Source organism: Apteryx mantelli, chromosome 2, assembly GCF_036417845.1.
Source record: "Apteryx mantelli isolate bAptMan1 chromosome 2, bAptMan1.hap1, whole genome shotgun sequence".
Taxonomy (NCBI): Eukaryota; Metazoa; Chordata; class Aves; order Apterygiformes; family Apterygidae; genus Apteryx; species Apteryx mantelli.
Window position 1 is genome coordinate 43,459,202 of NC_089979.1, and position 24,029 is coordinate 43,483,230.

Genomic DNA, 24,029 nt, shown 5'->3' on the forward strand with positions numbered 1-24,029 from the left:
GCTTTACCAGCGAGTCTTTGCATTAAACCAGAACCTGCCTCGATGTTAATGCCTAGCTCCTTAATTTAAGGCAGAGGTGTAAGGCCAACTTTTATCCAAGATAAGAAATGACAGGTGCCACTCCCGAACTTCTGGTGGAAGCCCCATCCCTAATGGACATCACATGTCCCACTTGTCCCAGAAATCGCATCCCTCTTCCAGTCACAGTGTCTGGGCACTCCAAGTCTTTTTGCCCATGGGGGTCACCATTTTGTAAAACATCATATCCCACATGTTCACAAATGGCCCTGTGGTTATCTGGCAGGACCAGCTGCCCTTCTAATTTACTTGGAAGTACATCAGAACAGGATATGCCTTCCCACTGCTTACACAGGGGCCACCATCTTGTTTCAGACACCATTTTATGCCAGGAAGCCACCATTTTGTAAAACATCACAACTCACGTGCTTTCTTACTGTTCTGTGATTGGCCGATGGCTGTTTCTTGACACCATCATTCCTCACGTGTCTCAGGCAGCTCTGTGTTGGTGGCAGGACCAGCTACCCCTTCCTGTATGACCTGGAAGGACATCAGAGCAGGAAGTTTCCTAATAAATACACAGCGGTCACCATCTTGTTTCAGCCACCATTTTATGGCAGGGAACCACCATTTTTGGGAAGGTCATGGCCCACATGTTTTCCTATTGCCCTGTGATTGACTGGCAGGAGCGTCCACCCCTTCCAGTTTGCCCAGACGTACAACAGAACAGGAAGCCCCTGCCACTACCTACAGGGAGGCCACCAGTTTTTACAAGGTCATACCCTGTGTGTTTTCATACTGCTCTGTGATTGGCTGGTTGCCATTTTTTGAACCTTCCATAGCCATGTGATCTCAGCACACACTTTGATTGGCTGCCTGTTTCCTTTGGACCAGGAAGCGCTCATATATAAGAATATATACATTTATATGTGTATATTTTTCTCTCTCTCTCAAAACATATATATATAAAGGAGTGTACAATATGCGTAATATATAATTTATTTATACATATTAACACTTTGTATATTTATGTATGTGCATATATAGCATATATATACACACATATAAAGATACATACACTAAATATGTATATACATAAAAGTGTAGGTATATAATGTATAAAACATTCTTTAATAAGAGAGCTAATTAAATGGACAATTAATATTTAAACATGAATAGAAAGTAATTAAACATGCCAGCTCTATGTGGCTGTCTCAGGCACGCTAGGGCATCTAAAAAGGCTCTACATGCATACGTTTAGGCATTTTAATTGCTTTCTTACATTTAGACATCTAAATTTAGTTGTATACAAACTGGTACCGAGAGATACCATGAAGGATTCAATTCTGTGCTCGACTGGTTCCTAGACTTAGGTGGCTATATTGCAGCTAAATAGAATGTATTAGGTGCCAAAAAGGCATTGGGTATGCATCCTACCCAGTACCCCTACTGCCCCAGTGAATGATGTGTTAACCCAGGTTTAGGACTGTTTTTTGCTAGCAAAGAACAGACTAAACCTTGATTAATTAAAGCAAACACCTCAAACTAAGCATGTACAAAGAGGGAAGGAAATCCAGTTGACATCTACTCGGTCTTGGAGTTTATCTATCTCAAATGTTAAATAATAGCAGAAGCAGAGCCTTTTAGTTTTTTTCGGAAGCATTTATGTTTATTTTTTTCATATTTCTATGAAGGAAAAGAGGGGGGGAAAGAGCATTATTATTCCTGACAGTCTTTTTGATTTTCACATAGCTCTGTGTTGAATACTGTGTCTTCAATACTTAACAATCTATTTCTTCTTTATTGATTTTCCTCTTCCCACTGGATCCCTAATTGCTTCTACACTAGGATTAACTGGATTTTTTAAAAATCTGCCTATATATGTATTGATCCACCCCAATGGCTTACAACTCATGATATAGGTGGAAATTATTTTCCTTTATAGTAAACTCTTTTATAGAGAATATTTGAATTTGATAGTGAATTCTTAAGAACATTTGACCTGAATATTTGTTCTGAAATTACACTAGTTAACCAAAGCATCCAGTATTACACCATTATTAGAGTAGCCACGTAGCTATCCTAGACAGAAAGACTGACTTCAAAGCCTAATCAAAATTGATTCCATTCAAGTTAGCCAAAAGTAAGACACAACTGTGATGTAAACAGCTCTTTTGGCACTAATGACCTGAAGTATAACTATCAGTATGTTTTCAAATTAATAATAATAAAAAAACTTTACATATCCTGCATGGGAAACTTTCAAGTTAAACCTTAAATCTGACACAAATTGAAATTTTCAGTTTGAGAATTTGTAAACTCTTGTACTTCCCAACCCTGAAAATGATGGACAGGGAACACATGGAATATGTGGTTTCATTTGGCAATATTATTTGTGAATTCTGCAGGTTTCTTTCCTTCTAACACTTCCATTCATGTACCTTTTCAAGTTTGTTAGAGGGTAGCCAAACCAGAAGTTCCTAGCAAATTTTATTAGAAAATGTTTTCTCTTTAAGTACTTTTTAAAAAAAAAACTTAAAATACTTCAAGTATTTTTGCATAACAGATGCTTTATTTTTAGATTGGGTACCTCTTACTGATTTAGAGACCAACTACCTAGCACTCAGAGCTGAATACTGAATGAACAGCTTGTCTGAATTCATTTCTTCTAGAGAGTGGTCTGAACAGAAATCTTGCCATATGTTTTTTTTTCTTGTGCTCTTTTCCTAAGTTTTTCTGATCTGAGATGCCATTTTAGAACTTCTTTCCTTTCACACAACAGCAGGAAAAATGGGGATGTAGAAAGATGAAATTACTAGTAGGAGTATTATAATTTCTGGAAAAGAAAAAAACCCCCGCTGCCCTGAGTTAGTTTTATTAAGAAATCCATTCCATTACAGAACTGCATCCTACACATTCCTGAAAAAAAAATCCCCACAAATGGATGATTTTTTTTTTTTACAATAAAACAGGAAAAGAATACTTATTCTTCAAAATTAAGAGGACTCACATAGTCCTAAATGTAAGTCTCACAGTTCTTTATATAAAACCATGTTCCTCTTTCTCTTCCTGTCCTGATCTCACCTTTTGTATCTGGAATCAGTCACATTAAGCGAGTCATGGTTCTTAACCTTTTCTAATTTAAATTTGTATGTTTCCAGTTCTCTGGTTAGTAAGATTTTCACTTCCGGTGAAAATGTGGAACAGGGGCATCAGCCTGAAATCTGCTTGAAAACCTTGAATTGATATTGTGAGTTTAGTGCCACTCTAAGAGTGCCTAGTTAATAAAAAAGCATGATCTGTTTTGATCAAGGTCTTCCTTTTGATTAGTAGAAAATTTTAGCATATTTATCTCTGGATACAGAGGACTAAAAGGCATTCAAATCATCATAATGTTGGTAATGAGGCTGGCATCAAATGACTTGCTTGGAGAACAGTCAAATTATAGACTCACAGAATGACAGAAATATTGGTTGCAAGTGATCTAGACCAACCCTCTGCTTGAAACAGGACTGTCGCTGACATTAGACCAGAGCTGCCACGGCTTTTGTGTCTTGAAAACCTCAAAAAATAGAGAGTCCATAACCTCCCTGGTCAACCTGTTCCAGTGCTGCACTACCCCCAGTGAATATTTTTCCTGGACATTTTGGTCATTGGACATTTGGACATTGGACATTTTCCAAATGTCCAACCTGAACCTCCTAAGGCACAATTTGTGGCCTCTGTGCCTTGCTATATCTGGCCATGATGAGGGGAATTTGGTTTCTTCATCTCTGTAACCCCACTTCAGGTAGTTGTAAGCTGTTATTTGATTGGCCTGTAGCCTCTTTGCTAGACTAAACAAGCCCAGCTCTCAGCCTCATAGGGTCACATGCTCCAGGTTGCTGATGAATAAGCTGAATGATATGGGGCTTTATATCCACTGCTAGGTTCTGTGCTTGTTGCTGGCCAGTTGGATGTTGAGCCTTTGGTCCTGTGAATTTTCAATCCACATAACAATATGCTCTTCCGTCCCACACCTCTCTAGCTTTTGGATGAGATTGCTGTGGGAGGTAATGTCAAAAGCCTTGTTACAGACAAGTTTGTTACATCCCTTGCTCTCCAGTTCATCTGTAATCTACTCGTTTCCCTTTCAGGAGGACAAGGAAAACTTAAGGATATATTTTATCTTGAGGAAACTGAAAAAATTGATTTGTTGCACTTTAGGTGATGAACATGAATTCTTTAAAAAATGTTCACATTTTATTTTAAAGAAAAATTATCCCCTTTCACTGCTGCAGTCCATTCCTTTGCTTTTCCACTGCTATCTCCTTCAACTTTATGTATGTTGTATTGGATAAAACCAAATGACAATATCTGGTAATGAATATGCAATAATCTTCCTTTTTCAGTACTGAGTAGAAGTTTTCACATTAATTGCAGTTAAAATGACAAACAACCAAGTAGCAACTTCAACACTGTGAAAATTGAAAAATAATAAGCTCTCCAGCTTTATGTAGAACTATATTAGCAGATAGCCCACTTATTTCCCAGAAGTTTTTAGGCTGGAAAAAAGCAATGATTTTCAGCTCCACTCCCTCTCCTCTTTTTAACGTGTAGTAGCATTTGGTTCCTCTCAACAAGACACATCTGTCTTTTTAATCGCTAATAGCTCCACCCTTTTGTTCCACTAAAACATCTTGACAATTTTTATAATTTCCTTGTTGCTTCCTAGTTAGTATAATAAATCCCTGATCTTATCACTTCCCTTCTAGCTGTAAAAACCAGAAGTTTTAATACTCCAAGCTGAATTAGAGAATCAAGTCCTGGATTCTGAGTTATCCTGAGACCTTTTATTTTGCTGTCTGAGAACTGCTTTTGTAACATAAACTGTGATTCTCTAATCTTCTGAAGTTATTAAGAAGGAGCTGGAAAAATACTCAATATTTTAGACTTTTTAAAAAGAGTTTCTCACATGTGCCTCTAGAAGCAATTTTTAATGAGCTATGAGGTCCAAGGGGGGGAGATGTAAGTGCTTAATAGGCCACCTCTGTAACAGACAATAAAACAAGCCAAGGTGCAATTCTCCGGTGCAAAAGACAAGCAGCATGGCACAGCTTCCATCCATGTGCCTAACCTCTTTTCCCTGAAAATAGGGTGGCCTCATCTGTGCTGCAGTTGGCAGCAGGCCTGGGTTTGTGCTGCCTGCTAAATCATGTCTGTGCTTTGTCTGCATGGGATCTACTTGACACAAGCCAAACTGTGCCAGGGAGCGTACAGCTAAACTGTGTGGAGGACTGTCGGTCTGTAATCAAGTCTGTGCCCCAGTCTTCTTTAATATATTAGTATAGAAGGAATCAGACCGACTATACAGCTGCAGGATATTAATGATTAGCCAGATACTGTTACTAAGACTGGTGGTCAGTGCATTTATGTAATCTGGAAATAGGCACCAAATAATCATGTGGGGAAAAAGCTCTGTTACTTAGATTACAAGTATAGGGTAGGTTGTTATGAATTCCAGATTAAAAAATAAATAAATCTTGAAGCCCATCATGGAAAATTAAATTAATCATTGATCAGCACTAATATATAATGAAAGCAAAGTCATAGGGCTCAGTCCTAAAAAGTGCAAACATTCTTTTGGAGGAATAAGCACCTTCCAGGATCTGGCCCTTGCTCATCCCTGGACTCTGATTTTACGAGTTTAATAAACTTTGTATGATTAGATACATGACCACAAACCAGAAGAAAAAAGATATATCAGTTTCATTAGTGCTTTCAATTTGTTTCAGCCAACACTTTTTCTGTTATTTACTTTTTTATTTCTCTGCATGATTAATGAAGTCCTGAGGCTGAAACAATGCAATGATATTTGCAGACATGGGAAAATATAAGTTCTCACTGGTTTAATCACATTCCTGCCCAGGTTTCTGGTTGTGAGACTGCAAGCTCAGTATCATAATCAACGGAACACTGTGCATGAGATGTATTTCCAAAAGAAGTAGCATGAAAACACTGTGTCTTGCAGCACACTGAACAAGAAGGGAGGGAAGTTCAGCTATTATAATCTAAAGTGAGAATCAGAACACATACCATGAAGGTATATCAATACCTGACATAAAATCCCCAGACCCTAAAGATATGATCCATAATTCAGATTTTTTTCCAGAGGAATCTTCCATATAAGAAAAGTGGAAAGGTATGCTAATATTTGATGCAAATTCATATTAAATAATCCAGTTCTTAAATACATTATTTTGGGAGAGTGATTATACTCACTCCTGTGATTAGATATGGTTTGTGGATGAAGTGATAATCTACCACTAAAATAAGAACAGGACTTGGAGGGACAGGGCACAAGAGAATCTGGACCTTAAGACTCCATTAATCATGTATAGCTTATTTAGTTAAGGTTACTTACTGCAATACCCCAATGTCATTTACAGAATTACAGATTTAGAAGCCAATTGCACTGCTATAATGTATTTTAGGTGAGAATGTAACTCAATTAGAGGCAGCTGAATTCTACACCAGACTTCAATATGTTTAAGATGTAGTACCAAAGAAAGCATGGATCTGAAAACAAACTGACAAATGCATGCATGAAGGCTAGATCCAAAAGGAGTGTTTTTAGCCTTCTGGTTATAAAAGATGAAAAAATGCGATCCTCTTGGATATAGTTGCTCCCTGCTTCTCTAAAACAGTTGGGAATAGAACTGGACCCTGATTATTCAAAACTGAGTATCATCATATCTTCTGGTAGATTCTTCCCATCAGTTTATTGTTATTTCAGTCTTATTTAAAATAAAGTGCCATGTAATAAACTCCATCACACATAAAAAACGAAAACAAACAAGCAAAAAAACCCCAAGCCCTCCAAACACTGGGGATGAAATTTATCATTTTGGCAGAGTTATACTTAAGAATGTTGAATACAATCAGTACACTGATATTGTTCATTGTCTTTTTTTAAAAAAAGTATTTTATTTCTAAGTGAATATTTATTTCTTACAGGGAAAGTTTAAATAATTCATGCAGAAACAACCTTTGAGATTGTTAGGTAAAAGGTGACTAAGAGCTGTGAAACATTATGGTTGTTACAGCTCATTTTATTTTTCCTTACAAGCTCAGGGCAGCAGACATTTAAAAACATAAGCAGAAAGCTTTGTTCCATGTACTACTACCCTAGGAAAGATCCAGCTCAAATTCCCTCTACTACAGCCTTGGGGTGAAAGTCCAAGTCATTTGTTATTTTATCTGAATATGACTGTCTGTCTCTAGTTAGCTACCACAGATGCTGCCAACAAATTGTGCATAAAGTAGGAAGCAAGAGAAGAAAAGGATTTGTAGAACAAGTATGGAAGAGCCTAAGAAGAATAGGTACCACATAAGAAGTAATAAAGTTGGTAAGAAAACCAGCCAGCCAATTTTTAATAGGAATCTTAACTTTATGCCAGTTAGAAAGGTTGGGGGCAACAGAAACAAACTATTCTCCAATCAAGACAACTAGCTACCCTGTTTTGTACTACTGCAATGGCAATAGTAAAGTTCAATGCAGGGGATAGTAATAAAAAGTCAAGTGCAGCAGTCTGCAGCATCTTAATTGTAAACTACGTGATTACTGCAGTCGTGGTCACAACCAATCTGAATAACATAGCATTTATTAAATTAATATTAATTTATAGTAATTACTGGCAGCGACTTTGCACAAGTGACTTTACCCTTGCTATTAACAGGATAGTCAAACAGTCAAGCTATTATACAAGAGTGAGAGATTAAAAGAAACGCAGATGAGGCCTCAGAGCGTTCACTTCTACTGTGGTTACACTAAGTTTCTCTGGGTAACACTTACCTAGCTATGTAACACTCTTAGCTTCAATGATTCTTAACATGAGTTTAAAGTATGATAACATAAAAGATTCATCATCTTGCATTACTGCATTTTTGCAGAACTTTGTATAAATTGGTAGTTAAGAGGTGGCAGAATTTGGCTCTGGGCTTTGAAATATCACTTTTAGGTTTAAGATCCACTCAAATGTAGACCTATAATTTGATCCTTTGAGGAGCAGTGAAGTGTATTATACCAATGTTCAGCTTTGGTCTGATGGTTTGGCATAATTTTTACTGCCTTCTCAGCTGAATAATTATCACAAAAATCAACAAAAGTCTGGATAGCTTGTGTCAAGAAAGGCAGATTGGAAGGAAGCAGTTAGGGGATTTCTCATCCTCTCATTTGTACTTTCTCCATTATTTCTGGCTTATGAATATAGGCTTTGTGCACTTCTTGCTACTGAGAGGATAGATTGTAGGAATCTTTAACATCATGATTATTTACATAAGATTTCTTTAGCTACCAGATGATTATCAATCATTTACAGGGAATATTACTTTATCTTAACTTATTTTGAAGCTTTTTTTACATGTATGGCAAGAATTACTAAGACAGACATGTAAATTGTTATAAGTCTTTTAAAAGTCTTCAGGAAAACTATGAAGGCTGCAGGAAAGCTTTTTTTCTCTCTTTATTTGGTCAGAAGGGGAGCTAGGCTTAGTTTAGCCTAAGTCGTTCTCACTCAACAGCTCAACACTTTGAGGTCATAAGTTGGCAGATTTTGTGTATGGTGCCCTGACAATAGTTTTTAATACTTGCATATTTAATTTCTTTATAAAATAAGCAAGAGCTATGGATTTTTGGAGCCAAAAAATTGCATTTGCAGCAGATGGCTAATCCAGAAGCTTCTGTGAGTAAAGAGAGGAGACTCACAAAAATACCCTGGATGTGGAATTAATCTAGCAGTGATTCTAGAAGTAGAGAGAATTTATATTAGTCTAAATAGGAAAAAGACCAGTTAGAGCCTTATCGTAAAACTAATGTAAATGTATTGATTAAGAAAAATTCTTATAAAATCAATGAATCTTCTTCATAATTATCTTCTATTCTGTATAGAAATCTCTTAAAAAAGACAGCTTCTCATCTGGACTAAAAAACTTCCCCTTCTTATTGTGCTTTCCAGTCAGTCCAGATTAGTCATATCCATTTTTGGAAAGAAGCCATCTTCTACTCTCTCCACTGGATTTCTGTTGCTACTGAATACACCACTACACTCAAAGTCTGGGTTGAAACCTGATAGTAAAAACACTCCTTAGACGAGGCAAGGAATTCAATTTCTGCCTAAGATTTTGGCTTTTCAAGACAACAGCCACCCTCAAGACCAGAAATGAACTGTCAACCCTTATAGTGAAATTAGGTATTATAGCAATAATGATGGGATTTCCAGAAGCATCTTCATGATTTAAGAGCAAAGTCTTTTCAGTTCAGTAGAAATGATGACCCAAAGTTACTTGCTCATTCAGAAAGTCCTACTTAAAACAAGAACTGATTATATTTAAGACGAAACACTTCTTCAATGGGTTCAAACATGAGGGGGGGACTCAGGAAAGAAAAAATCAGAGATTTTCACTGATAAACTCAAATGATAACCAGATGACCGGCTGAAATAGATAACAAATTATTGTATGATTCTATAACTCTGACAAAGTTTCTACCACTAATTTTTCTAGGCATAAACAAGCCAAATTATTTTATTCTCCTTTCTCAGGATAGGTTTTTTATTCTATCAGCTTTTTGCCTTTCTTCTGATTTCAATTCATTTTTTGTGGATGCAGATGACTAGAATTGTTTGTGGCATTCCATAAAAGAGCATTATACATAACATTAGTATTTTCCTGCTGTCTGTGAAGTACTTTATTTCATATATCTTTCTCATAGACACATCTTGGAGTTCCTCCTCTCCACTGTTTTCAGTAACTTATTACTAGAAGTTTTGTCATTAATCCCAAAATGCTCTTACTTTGGACTATTGAATTTCATCTTTTTTTCACTTTTCCCTATCCTCAAAGCCATCCAATTTTTCATCACCAATAACAATGCATTCCCACATGCTTATTTTTTTCTGTCAAGAGCATGAACGAATCAATCTTGTCCCAAAAGCAGTCTTTGAGAAAGTTTGTACACATTCTCCATTATCTAATATAGATATTTTAAATACTATTAAATATTTTCAGTGTGTATTTTCAGTAGCTATTTACTACCGTCACTAATACCCATATTATCTTCCCTTTAGCCACATCCTTACCTTTTCCAGAGGTTCAGCAATTTCATTTTAGCTCATTATTTCCCATAGGACTTTATATCTTCTGTTTTATGCAAGCATAGATATGTTTCAGCACCGCATTTGATTCATTCAGTTCACCACTTAAATCAGCAAAGGAAAATAATAGGATAGTTTGTCAAAATATAACTTTCATAAGCTCAGATTTAGTTCTTGACTCCATTATTTTATTGTATTTTGCTTTCCTCTAAATGCAATATCTAATTCATTGCATAATACTAAGATCAGACTGATCTGTAGTTGCCTGGATAACTTCCTTTCTCCTATCTTTCATATAGCTGCAACATTTTCTATTTGACAATCTATGCTTCTATAATCCTATTCTTTTTAAGTTCCTACCCCTCCTGCTAATTATCTCAGAATTTTGGAATGAATAATAATCTAATGATCTGATCTTGACTCCATTAAGATGTTTGAATTCTGTATCAAGCTCTATTTTAATAACAATTTTTGCATTTTAATTTCTGTTATTCAGCTTACCTCTCCCCTTTTGTATTGAAATCATTGCCCTTATTCAAAGCTGAGGCAAATTACTCACTTAGTATGGGGGCCATACCCAGATTATCTTTAACCTCAACCCTGGACCCTCCTCTTTTTTTTTTTTTTACTCTGTTTTTATTTATATTCTTGAAGTGCCTTTCTTTCCTATTTGTTTTAACATCCTTTAAAGGTCTAACTCAGCTTGACTTTTGGCCATTCTCATTTTATCCCTAGACTTCTTGACCTCTAAGAGATGATTTCTTGGCTGATCTGTTCTTTTTTTCCATTCCTTGCAGCTCTCTGCTTACTCCTAATATTCTTTTTGTTTATTCATCCAGTTAGGTCTGAAGCTCTTCCTTGTATTTTTTTTTTTTAATGGACGTGTGTTCTAGATAGTTTTTGAACCTTTGCTTAAAGGTCTTCCTCTATGTGCAAGTCTTGAGTTCAGTCCAGATGATTTCATTAACTGGAATTTCCCTTTGTTTATCAGATTTGTGCCATTGAAATAGAGACTCTTTGGGATTTTTTGTTTATCATTTAATTTAATTTAAGATGAATCATTTAACTAACCCTCCTTTCTTACAGGGTTATTTTCTTAGTCAACTATTCTATAGTGTCTTCAGGCTAGGTCTGTAACGTGATTTCTTAGTTGTCTTAGTGTCTATGTGTAAGCTATTGCATTTTTAAGGTCTCATCATTATTAATAGCATTTTTTTCCAGTCTATATCTGGGAAAGTAAAGCCTCTCACATTGGTACAGAACACAGAGCCATTTCTTTGTAACAATATTGTAGTGATTCCTCTCCATATCTGCACTTAGTGTTGGCTTCTAAAATTCTATTAGGATGACACCAGTAAAATTCCCTTTTCTATTTTTTTTTTGCAATCTATCATATCAGCAAATCAAAGTGATGCTTCACCTTTTTCATCATTGTTCCTATCTTTTCTGAACAGCTTAGCTATTCTTTATGTATAACTGCTATGGAACTGTTAGTTCCATAATATCTACTTTCCAGTTGCATCCCATAATTGTTCCCTGCATTTTTTATATCTTCAAGTTGTATATCTTAAGTTGTATATCTTCAAGTTGTATATCTTTAATCAAGCTGTATATCTTTAATAAAACTTTGTGTATAGATTTCATAAATCTCTCCGTTCATCTCCCCTTATCTTAAATTAAAGATCTTTTGGTTGTCACAACTTCTACCCAAAAAAGGCTCTAACCATATACCCTTGAAAATTTCCTTTTCCTTTCTCCAGCTTTCCTTTCTTTTTTCCCTTGTTCCCTTCTGTTAAGTACCCTTCCTGTCTGCTCTATCCATTCTTATTTTTTGGCCCATATTTCAAGCCCGGCAGTCCATTTCTCAAAATCCTTCACTCCTTTTCTCAGATATATGGAAATGATTCTGCCTTTGCTGTAGACCTGATACAAGTGCGCCCACCTAAAACTCCGTAATTTTCTTTACTGTCTCTTTGAAAAAAATTCTGGTTCTCAGGCATCAGTGTGGCAGCTTATATCATTTTAGCAGCTTTTCTGACTTTTGTCATGTTGATGTCCTTGTTGTAGGTCCTGGCATTAGTGCCACTGATGGGACTCAACTTGGCTTTGCTAGCAAAGGTGCCACTTAGCTTCAGACCTGCTCCAAGGTGTTAGAGCAGGCAGGTATAGTATAAAACCTACAGGCCAATATAGCCCATAGAGCTACTCATCTGACTTTCCAGGGCTAGAAGGCAGGATGAACTGTTTTTTCCTGGTGACTTTGTCCTTCCAAGACAGTGACTAAATAGTCAAAACATTCAAAACCTTGACTATGCATGTTCAGGCAGAAGACATACACTGACAGGCCAGGAAGTACTTGATCCTTATGCTGGTTCACTGCAATGGTTTACCAAAAAAGGAAAAATAAGTAGGTAGAGTGTGCATATATGCATGTACATAATCCTTAGCTAAAGGAACTGTCTAGCTTTAACATAACAAGGATCAGAACCTGCAAGCACAGCCTCATGAGCAGTCTGTGCACTACTAGTAAGAACTCTCAAGCCACCTTTTATGCTTTTGTGCTACATTTGCAGGTGTCTTCCAAAAGAACCCATTTAGCTCCCTGTCCCAAGAAACAGCATGTAACATGTGGCCCTGAGTTGCAGGAGTTGCCTCAGACAATCCTTGTTTGTTTGGGGAGGATTCCTTCTTGAAAAATGTTTCATCCACAAAGGGGGGGTGATGTGTATTTTTATAAACTCAAACCAAAAGATGTGTTCTGAAAATACATTTTCAATAAAAATAGTTTATTTTGGACTGATATGGGATTCATGTTTTTTAGCATATTAACAAAGTGATCTAGTATTTCTGAGTCTTTGGGCATCCAACTGTTGTTGTTTTTTTCCATTGCTAGAGAACATATTAAGACAAGACCATTAAGAAAAGACTTTCAAGTGACCTGAATGTGGTAAGAAAAAGAGTCAGTTGCATGCCTTTATTCCCACTCACAATTCCAGTTTCTTTCTCCTCTTCAAACCAGCACCCTGGGTCTATGTACATGCCAATTTGAAAAGCCCCTAGCTTCATCTTTCCTTACTCAACCCCCTGTGGTGCTCTTTTCTAGTCCTAAGCCAAAAGCCTGGCAATGGCCAGCTTCCTGCAGGCCCTGGAGAGCAGGAAGAGTCACTGACACATAGACCAGCAAGTATAAGCAATTTAGCACATTTGAGACCTTACATATGAGTAAAGATAGTTGCTGCTGCTGCAGCACGTGCCTAGTACTTTGAAATGATTTGTGTTTCCTTTGTGGTATTTGAACCATAGCTTGATAATCTGTGATCTAAAAGGGCAGCTATGGTAACCAGTCTGGACAGAGTAATACCACTGTGAAGCAATAAGAATGTGATTGGAATAGCAAATAAATATATACAGAAGACAAAATATTTGGTCTTATATTATAAGAGAATTGATTTATTTCCAAAGCATTTCCTGAAAAGTAAATTAAGCTTTATTATAGCAGCCATATTTCTGTAATCTATTTTTGTCCTTGTAGACACAGGAGAAACAGGCACAACTGTCTAACATTCCCTGCTCTATTGACTCAGCCTGAGCATTTTGGAAATACTTTATAGACTATTACAATGGGTGATACTTGATTGGATGCAATGTTTCTTTTGACCAAGAAATCAGAGATCTAAATTATGGCTGCAGAAAACAACATTAGCTATTACTGTTCAGTAATCAAGACCTGAACAGTCTCACGTGTGGAGGGCACTACATGTCTGCTGTTTAGATACTAACTTACCTGTTCTTTAGTTCCCTTTCCTGCAAGGTGGAAATAGATTTACCTGATGGATTATTGTATGATTTACTAAACAAAGCATTTTTAAATTGTCACATAAAAAGACTCATGGATTGTGAAATGATTTGTTTTCTAGAGCAGCAATAAGTAGCTACTGAATTCTATCATCTGCTACATTACTGCACTGACTACTCATACAATTTATCAGTTATTAAACCATGGATATGTCAACAGTAGGTAGAACATTGAAGCCAGTATTTTTTAAAATACATCTTAAGCTGAATTTATACAGGCTTTTATTTGACTTTTCAAATAAAAGCTAAATGTAGATACTTGAAAAAAAATACAACCAACCTGCTTCATTATATAATAATAATTACAAAGTATAAAACCTAACACTCACACTACTTAATTAAATAGTGTTTAGGTAGCTGCCCATTGTTTCTGGAACTGGTAATATTTAGAAATGGCATGTTCTCATCCTTAGATGAGAACAGAAATGAACTGTCAAACATTATGTGTCAGCTGTCAACTGCAGCAACAGATGAACAAAATGGCAGTGTGTGCTGATTAGACAGACTTTGTTTCATCAAAATAAGAAGTCAAATGTGTGAACTCAGAAAGAAGGCTTCTCCCTTTCCCAGTACTGTCGTATGCTTGCATAAGCACAACGTTGGGAGATATAATAAAATAAACAGATTGTTTTTTAAACAGATGTTCTTGTACTGGTCTGCATGGGAACAGCTGATATATTGGGGAATAGTCTAAGACCCAGTACAAAAATAATATTTAAGTTGGAACAAGCACTCTTGTGATTTACACCTAACATTGCTCTCACTCTGACAGACAGCCAAATGTTAGAGAGAAAATATCCAGTGTGTGTTCTCATTTTGAAGCAGTACAGAAAATTTGTAGAAAGAAAAGCAAGAAAGATGAAAGATCCCTTACGGAGTTTGCTATAAGATGCTGTTCATTGAGTTGTAATAGGTTTGTTGACTACAGCTGGTACAAACACCTAATCCACAAACTTTTAAAAAGCTATATATATATACTTAATATCTAGTCTGGCTTTAAGACTGGAAGTTTCAAAAGTGTCTAAGAGAGCTAAATATTAAATTATTAAATTCCTTTTGAGTTTGACTCCTTAGCTACCATTCAAATAATCTGATCCAACAGGGCCCCTGGGAGCTGAGAACACAGAACACTTTGCTGGATCAGATTTTATGTCAGCTTCTAAATCTTTCTCATACTGTGCTAACTGCTAAAGCTGCACGCCAATGAGAGATCCCCTTCTTTGCTAAAAGCACCACTTAATGAGAAGAATAAGAAGCTACAAGATGGAAAATCGGTGTGGGGAAGGTCCTGTGCAGTGGTGAATTAGAGGTGGGGAACATTACACTGTGTGCATCAGAAAAGTTTGCCTCACAGAGGACAAAAGTGCAGGTGAGTGCAGGACATTTAAGGATTTTAGAGGCAAGGTAGGATGGGTGTTGCTGCTGGTCTTCTCTTAAACAGGTGGAAGAAAACGTACCCTGGCCAGAGTCATGCTAAATGAAGAGAGACACCAGTTCCCCACTGGCTCCAGCCCTTATCACTATGGGGCTGCCAGTCAGCATGCAGAAGCCCTTATTCCAGGGAGCAAACATGATGCCCACATTGGGGATGGGCTATGGAGTAAATATGGAGTGATAAAAAATTTGGCAGAATATTCAGACTGGCCCATAACACAAAGGAATAGAGAAGAGTTAAATTCTTCAGAAAAAAGAGCCTCAGTAAGAGGTAGTCTATAAAATCCCATCTTACATTTGATGATTAAAGTGCTGATAAATAACTGAAGGTGTAGCCATGCAAGTACCTGCAGTTTTTATTTCATTTCAGAAGACCCTGCCATGCAGCACATGCGCTCCATCTGTGCTGTTGAGCTCTGACTGTGGTGTGAGGGGTGATAGTATAAAGGCCTAGAATTGAAAAAGAAAGAAATGGCCCACATCAAAGCAAAGGAGAGGATATCATAGTTTTATTTTATGAAGTCAGGCATTTCTTAGAGCTCTTCAAGGAGCTTTCACAGAAGTTGACTTAAAGCGGAAACCAAGAAGATCAGGTGCAGTGGCAGGTTCTAGGTTAGTTCTGTAGTTGCTGCCAAATCTCTCAGTGGACCACACTGTACGGTGATGGCTACACTAGATTCTAAGATAATTTTTTAAGACTGGTTCTGGATTATTTAGTGCAGTGTATGATGAAAATGCCTATGCCCTGCCAGCATGGATCCAACCAAACATGCATAAGCCTGGGTTACCCTAGAGCTGATCTTACTACCGAATATCCAAGTACAACTCAAAATATTACAACTTCCTTCTTCCTTACTTTTAAAAAGAATGAATGGACTTTTTAGAAGAGAGACGGGAAAATTCTAAGTGAAGAGAAAATGTTGCATGATCACTTAACTAGACATCTGGAAATCAGTCAGACCTTGAGACAATCTTGGACTGGATATCTGATTCCTTTATCTTCTTTATCCACAGGTCTAGTTCATGTAAATACAGATCAAAACCCAAATTATACCTTTGAAGACCCAGAAATATATTCCAAATATTTTCAGTTACCTTTCGTGTTTGGCAGGAGACACCAAACTTGGATGAAATTATCTTTCCAGCTTGTGCTAGGATGCAGTTTGCAACAGAACTGTTCTTTTTTTAAATTTTTTTCTTTCTTTTTAAAGCAGGGATTTTTCAGGAACATTGGTGATTTAAATGGTAAAACATTTGGACCCGTTTTGCTTCCTGCTTTTCTACTCCTTAGCCTATAATTCCATAAGATTGCCACCAGATGGCCAAAACATTCAAGTGCTTTCTAGATACAATTCTCCAAAACGCTCTCAAGAATGAGAGGCAAGGTAGAATTTGCCATATGAGCTCTGTGTCATAGGCTTTCTTATAACCTAGGGTATGGAACAGGCCTTTTTTCATGCTTCTAGTACTCAGGGTTTAAATAATGATCCAGTTTATGAACAGTGAGGGCAAAAATATCAATAAAGAACTGTACATCTTTAATATGGACATAATTTTTCCACAAAATGTCCTACACGCACACACACACACACACAAAGAAGATACCAAATTCCTCTACTGACCTCTACTTGTTCACACTTCTTTGCCTGACTTAACTTGATATTCCAAGTACTATCATCTCAGGTCAATTAATTTTATGTTATTTAGCATGTTAGGTGACAAAGAGGTATTAAATAACAGCAATAATTCAGCATGTAATGTGATATACCAAAAAACCTATGCCTAAGTTCTCATGCAAAGAAAATGTAAGGAGCTTAAGGTACAGTTATGAAATACAGAGGAAACAGTGTTTAAAGCTAAATTTTGTTTGCGTATGCAGCTAACTTATCCTGTCCAGCACTGGCTAAAAGAAGTCCTCAGGTAAGAGCCTGATGAAAACTGGTCTTGAAGAAGGCTCTTTTGGATTAATCTATCATAACAAGAATGCAGAAAAGCAAAATAGCAGACTAGGAAGGAATTTTCCAATGCAATGAGGACTGCAAAAGAAAAAAAAATTGCCAAGAAGGATTCTGTTCTATTCATGTTCTCAAAGAGTCTTCATCAGGAGTTGTGATGAGAAATGAGTGTGAGTATATGTCACGGCTCACGCTGGGGTCCTAGTGCCTGAGTCATACAGGTCAGAAACTCAACCACAGGGTGCTGCAAGTTGCTTCCAGACAACCTGCCTGGTGATCTTGTGGAAACAGAGATGCCAGGCATAAGGAGGGCTGCGGGGCTTCTGAGTTTTGCCCTTTTCTTGGATCAGGAGAAGGAGAGAACATAGCTGCTGATGAAAAGCCAGGTAGATGTAGCTTGAATTACCCTCTGGAGAAAAACCTCTCTTTCATTGCTGAATACACTGGGAGTCTCAGAAAACTGAGGAAATGGGGGAAATTTGAAAGGTTCCCTCTAAAATCAGTGGTGATAAATTAAAAGAATTTCTAATTTCTATTCTGAAGAACTCTTCTCTCTCCATTGACTAGCAGGGGAAGCTAGGGTAGAGTCTCATCAGACTAATAATGTGAATCTCCTTCTAGGATTCCAGTGTAGATATATAAAGTAAGCATTGAAATTAGGTGGTATAAGTATCCTATATTGGCATGATATATGATATTCTTTATCATGCATCCTTCCCTCATGGTAAGATACTATTTAGAGCATTATTTCTTCTATGTTTACTGGAAGAGGCAAGGTCAAAAATGTGTCTTGTTCTCCTGTTAGAACTTAGTGAGGTTTGTAAAAGATAGTGATGGTGAGGGTAATTCTGGGTGATTTCACTCCATGTTTTGGACTGGTGTCCAGGAAAGCTTTGCATCAGTGCAGACCACAACTAGCAAACAAACAATAGTGTTTCACTTAAAATATTATCTTTCTCTGAGTTTAAAAATGGTGCCTTACTCACAGGTCTGATTCCTGTGTTTGCATTTTGAATCATTTCTGCTTGGTTTATTGACAAAAATAACATTTTCCTCCATTTTATTCTATTTTCTCTAGAGGTAATATGAGAGATGGAACTGCACATTCAGTTCTATCTTTTCCTTCCTAAATTGAGATCTTGAGAAGCTCTTTTGTAACATTACCCTAGGCATCAGTTTGTGCATTTTTGAAAGAAAGTCTAAGGCTATGCCCTAGCTTTCCTACAAACAAACAAAATGCAGTGGTACACAGGTGCCTCTGGTCATTTGATTTCACCTAATGAAGTCTCATTACCAGTGATGATGATGGAAGAAAACCAGTATTAATTGAAGAGTCTAGGCTGAGTACAGTGCCAGTTAGAAACAATACTTCTGCTTAGAAAAGATTTCTGCTTGCTCCAGAAATCATTGATATTTAACAAGCATCAAGTCTCATACTGTCTTTTGCAGCAAAGCTATACCTTAAAAGTTGGGAATGGTAGCATTTTTGCCATAATATTTCCTGCTTTGCTGTATAAACTCAACATTTCTGATACATAGAAGTAATTCATTACAAAAATGATCTCTTTTCTAATACTATATGTTTCTTTCTTGAGTTTAAAGGGCTTAAACCATTAGGTCCTGCGTAGATTTTCCTCTAAAGAGAAATATTAAGAAATGAACACTGCTATCATAGTTCCCAGGATTTGTGGACCTTGTCTTAGTTGTTGTTCAAAAGGTTTCACAAAGTCTGAATTGTCCTTACAGTTTCAGGATGTGATAATGTCAGAAGAACTTAACTGAAAATCAGTGAAAGCAGCAAACTTTGGTGAAAACCATATTTGAAATGAAAGCACATATTACAAAAAGATTCCCAGAAAGAGGACCCAAGTTCACTCAAAAGATTCATGTACTATTTGATAATTATGAGCAGAGATCTAAGTGTCTGACAGAATAAGTTAAACAGATGTATTGCCTAAAGGTCAGAGATTTTGTAGTGGTGGCTTTTCATAGCTCCTACTATTAATCACCTGTTACCTGCGCACTCTGTGTAGCAGAACAGTGAAAAAATTCACCTGAGGTGTGAACTCTCAAAGAGGCAGAGGCATCCTGTAGTTTCTTTTGTACAAAGCTGAGATTACTTCATTAGGACTTGGCAATTTTGTAAAGAGCTTACTTAAGTAAATAAACAACTAAATAAATGGACCAGCCAAAAATGCACAAATGTTGACTGGAAATGCTTCTTCCATAGTAATGGCCTGGTTTTAAGTAGGTCATTTAAAATAAGGAACTTTAGCAGTCAAAAAGAAAATTGAATGTCATTTATGTCACAGTGATATCCAGCTTTGGAAATCTTTACTTCAGATTTTGCTTTTGCCACTCAGTTTCTTCTTGTGGATGGAGTAGTAAGGACATACTAAACCTCCTTCCAGTTGTCACTGAGTAATGTTAATGTAGTACTATTGTTTTCAAAAAATTTACTCAATTTAAGCTGAGATAACATACATCTGAATGTAGCCCTGTGTGCTGGTATCAGTTTGGGATAAATGTTTTTTTCAGATTTTAGTGAAAATAAGAAATTTAGTGCATGTGTTAAGCTCATTACAGAGTGTGTTTGAACAATCTTCTCAATTACTTTTCAGCTTTTGAAGCATCAAAGAAAGACCTGTTTCTCACTTGCCATTGCTAACCCAGGTGTAATAGCACCAGCACTGAACTACATTAAGGCAAATCTAATGAGCTCAATGAAAACTTAGGTTTCATCCAGTTCAAAGGGAAAATGAAAACACGAAAGAACAGAAGAAAACATTTTCAGTGCAAAATTTGGTGCGATATAAATGATATTTATCTCTTCTTCATCTTGCTAATATCCCTTTAGTACTTTAAGTTACCTATTCAGAAACGTTTCATGATGCTACGACAAGTGGTATTTCCAGTTGAACTTAGTCTGGTGCTTTTCCTTAAGCCAGTTCATGCGTCATACCACTTTCATTTGTCCAGCTGCTAAAATAAATGATGATCTGTTGAAGTGCATCTCTTTTGGCAAAATGTAAGCTGGCATGGATTTCTGGACAGTTGTGTGCATTTACTTTATGAACAAGTACACCATTCTGTGCACCAGCACTTACTGCATTGCATTAAACAGTCTTACAATTTTAGGGTGACTCTTCTGAGAGATTTACCTAACAAATCTTCTGTTGCATGAGTCTAAGATGATTCTGCAGTGATTGTTGCTTCCATTTTATCAAAACTGATAAATATCTTTAAAAATTACCACTCTGAAATTTTGAGAGAGAGAAGCTAAGTGAATTTGAAAATGAATAAGGGAATGAGTAGTCCTCCTTCACTCTGCCCTATACCGTATCTACATATACCATAAATATCTGAAATGAAACTATGCCAAAATCCTCTGACTTCAGTGTATCCAATATTATGTCATTACTATACAGACTTTTCTATGCTTAGAGCAAGAATGCTGCTATCATAGGTTACACTGAGGTAGTAACTAGTTTCAGGAGAATGATTTGTGAGTACTGCTGGGGGACAGCAGTCATATATTATGTGGAAAATCATTTGAAACTGTGACAAATTACCTTGGTTGAGGATCTGCTCTACAATGCAGGAAGACGGTAAGATATGATCCCGGCTGATAAAGATTCTGGCCTATACCAGGAAAATACTGTTTGTATGTGGGTTTGAATACCATGTTTCCACTCTCTTTTTTTAACCTTTGAATTGACTAGTCTATGAAATTTGGACCCTGACCACGTCTTGGAAGCTAATGATATGTTACAGAATATATTGGAGTAGTATGTGTTTGCATGTACTGATTATTTGCCTAATGGAGAACACTAACACTGCAAAGAAAAAAGATACAAACCCAGAGTTCTTATCAAAGATTTCCCTAGTTGCCAGTCCCTCATGCTCTCAACTTATGCTGCAGCATATTTATTTGTATAGCCTTTTAGTATCATGCTGAAAATTTAGAAATGCTTTTTTAATATGATCGTCATTTCAAATTATGCTGTGGAATGGAAAAGGTTAAGAAAAATGCCCATAAAAATCTCATTTTCTATGTCACTGTACTTATTGCACCACAGTTCACTGATGGGCACAGTGCAGCAATTATAAACACACCAGTAAGAGCTTAATCATTCCTATCAGCAGTGATTTCATCCATTCTCATACCTTCTTAGATGGTCCATCTTCGAGCTGAACCACTACAATCTACCAGTGCTGTGCCTATTTATTAAGAAATAAGGGCATCTTGACTAAAAAGGGGTTGCTTAGCATCCTGTAACCCTAGACTTTAAAATAATTAAAGGAACCTGCATGGTGAACATGTAACTGCTACCATTATGCTTTTTCACTGCTAGAGCAAGCGCATAGGCATGAAAAAACTTCAAAGTAAGACTAAGCAATACATGAAATGGTGATTTACCTAGTGGTGTTCATCCTTGTAAGTCAGTAATGAACCACTGACCTAGTATCATTTTGGACTCATTTTCCTAAAAGAATTGAAACTGAGGACTTGATTGAGTAGAGTCATTAAAAAATCACACTGAGCTCTGCAGAAGAGTAGGGGTATTTTCCTGAATGTCTTGGCTGTATTCTAACTTGGATGCTTCTATTCAGCCTCCTTACATTTTCCCTGCTGATTGACAGGAAATGTTCTAATTTTTCATTTTTTGTTTTTTTCTGTTGTGTTCTGTTGGAAGTATTTTGTGCTGACAGGGGCACAGCTGGCTTTGGCACAAAGAGATGAAAATCGTTTCAAGATAAGGGTGGTGGAGCCTCTTTTTCAGATTTGTAGTTGAGGTTAGCGATCTAATGAAAATATAAATGCTCATCTTCTTATTTGTATCTGGAATTTGCACCTGCAAGTAACTGCTAGCTAATAGCTGGCTTTCTGGCAGATCTAAATGCTATGATTTGTACTAGTATTTGAGTTAGGGGTTTTAGTCTAACTAATTTTTAGTGCAACTCAGGTGATTTAGACACCTTTAATTGCCATTTAATTGAATTGCAAACAAAACTTTAGACAAAATAATTTGTCTGAAGGGCTCAAATATTTGTAACATGCCCATGGGATGACTGTCTAAGACTGAAGAAGATGCTTTATCCCTGTTCCTGTGAAAACTTTCCTTCATTCCTGTTGGCCAGAACATTTTTGCACTGTTAGGTTAAGGCAACACAGTTGAGCTTGCAATATATCCTGTATTATGGAAAGTCACTCTCAATTTATATATAGTATGAAATTTGCTTAAATAAAGCTTCTGTCTTTTCTCTAGCATATTGGCACAGACTGTGATCCATCAGCTCTGCATATTTTGCAGAATTGGTTAAGTTGTTCCATCTGAGTTGTAAAACATGTTTAAGATGGAGTTTTCTCAAAGCCTTCTGTTGAAATAAAGATTATAGTTCTTAACATATGTTGGGATAGATCGTATCATCCTAACTTCAGTGTTCTTTTACAGTCTGAAACATCTCATGAGGGTGAAAGTAGATGAGAAGCCAATAACTTTGCATTATAGGTACAAATTAAGTTATAATTTCAGCTAGCCTTGGAGCTGCATTAGAACATTTTGGGATCATGAATGGTCCCTGTGGCTTTAGCTTTCTTCAGGAGTACAAGATGAGCAAGAGGTGTCTCAACAGGTCATAGCTCACAGATTCTTTAGCTTCTGCATCAACAACTCTCAGTTATTTTTTCTAGCATTCAGGAAATACTTGCTCTAACTTTTCTCTGATCAGGGAAAAGATGTTCTGTAAGATGCAGCAAGTGTATAAGGATCGCTTGTTAAAGGGATATGGCTGTTGTAATCAAGGAGGTTCAAGGAGTAGCCTGAGGTACAAATGAAAGCTGTTATTATATGGTGACTGAACTACTACAGGGATTTAAAATGACAAGAGATGTCTGTACTTTCAGCATTACTTAGGTAGACCATATGTGGCCTTCCATGTCACTTTATATCACTGTTTACTTTAACACATGCAGTGTTGACTATTAAAAGCCTAGGGTTTCACAGACAGTTTAAGTGCCTGATTTCAGGGGCCAAAAATCCCGACAGGAGGATGATTGAAATAAGACTGGCAGCATTTCAGTGCTGAGAGAAGCTATTCCTGCATATAACTTGTAAAACACTTTGTAATCATCCTAGATTAGGGTTGTTATGCAGTATAAAATAGTTATTAGCAAATTAATTAAAAGGACGCACACAGTAGCCATGCAAACACAGAGGCAAAATGAAACCCTGGTGTAATTAGTGGAATTTAATTGATATCATACAAGCAGTGGAGGTAGGCCTCTACTGTAGCTGAACTTATTTATGCGACTGCTTGAAATAATTCTGTGAAATCAGTCTGATCAGCACAATATCAAAATGTTTGACTTTGTTTTACTAAATTAAAGGATTTTAACATCAGAATTGATGAGATTTATGAACTTGAACTTTGATCAAGAAAGGAATGCCATTTTCTTACCAAAAGATCAGCATTGTTGTATACAGCTGGAAAAAAACATTTAGAAGGGCATCAAAGAATAATATTGTGCTCTGTCTCATGTTAATACAGAATGTGGAATTCCAATTTGCATTTGCATCACTTGGCAAACCTGCTGTAAAAACAAACTCAACACCACCATTCCCCTTTTTAA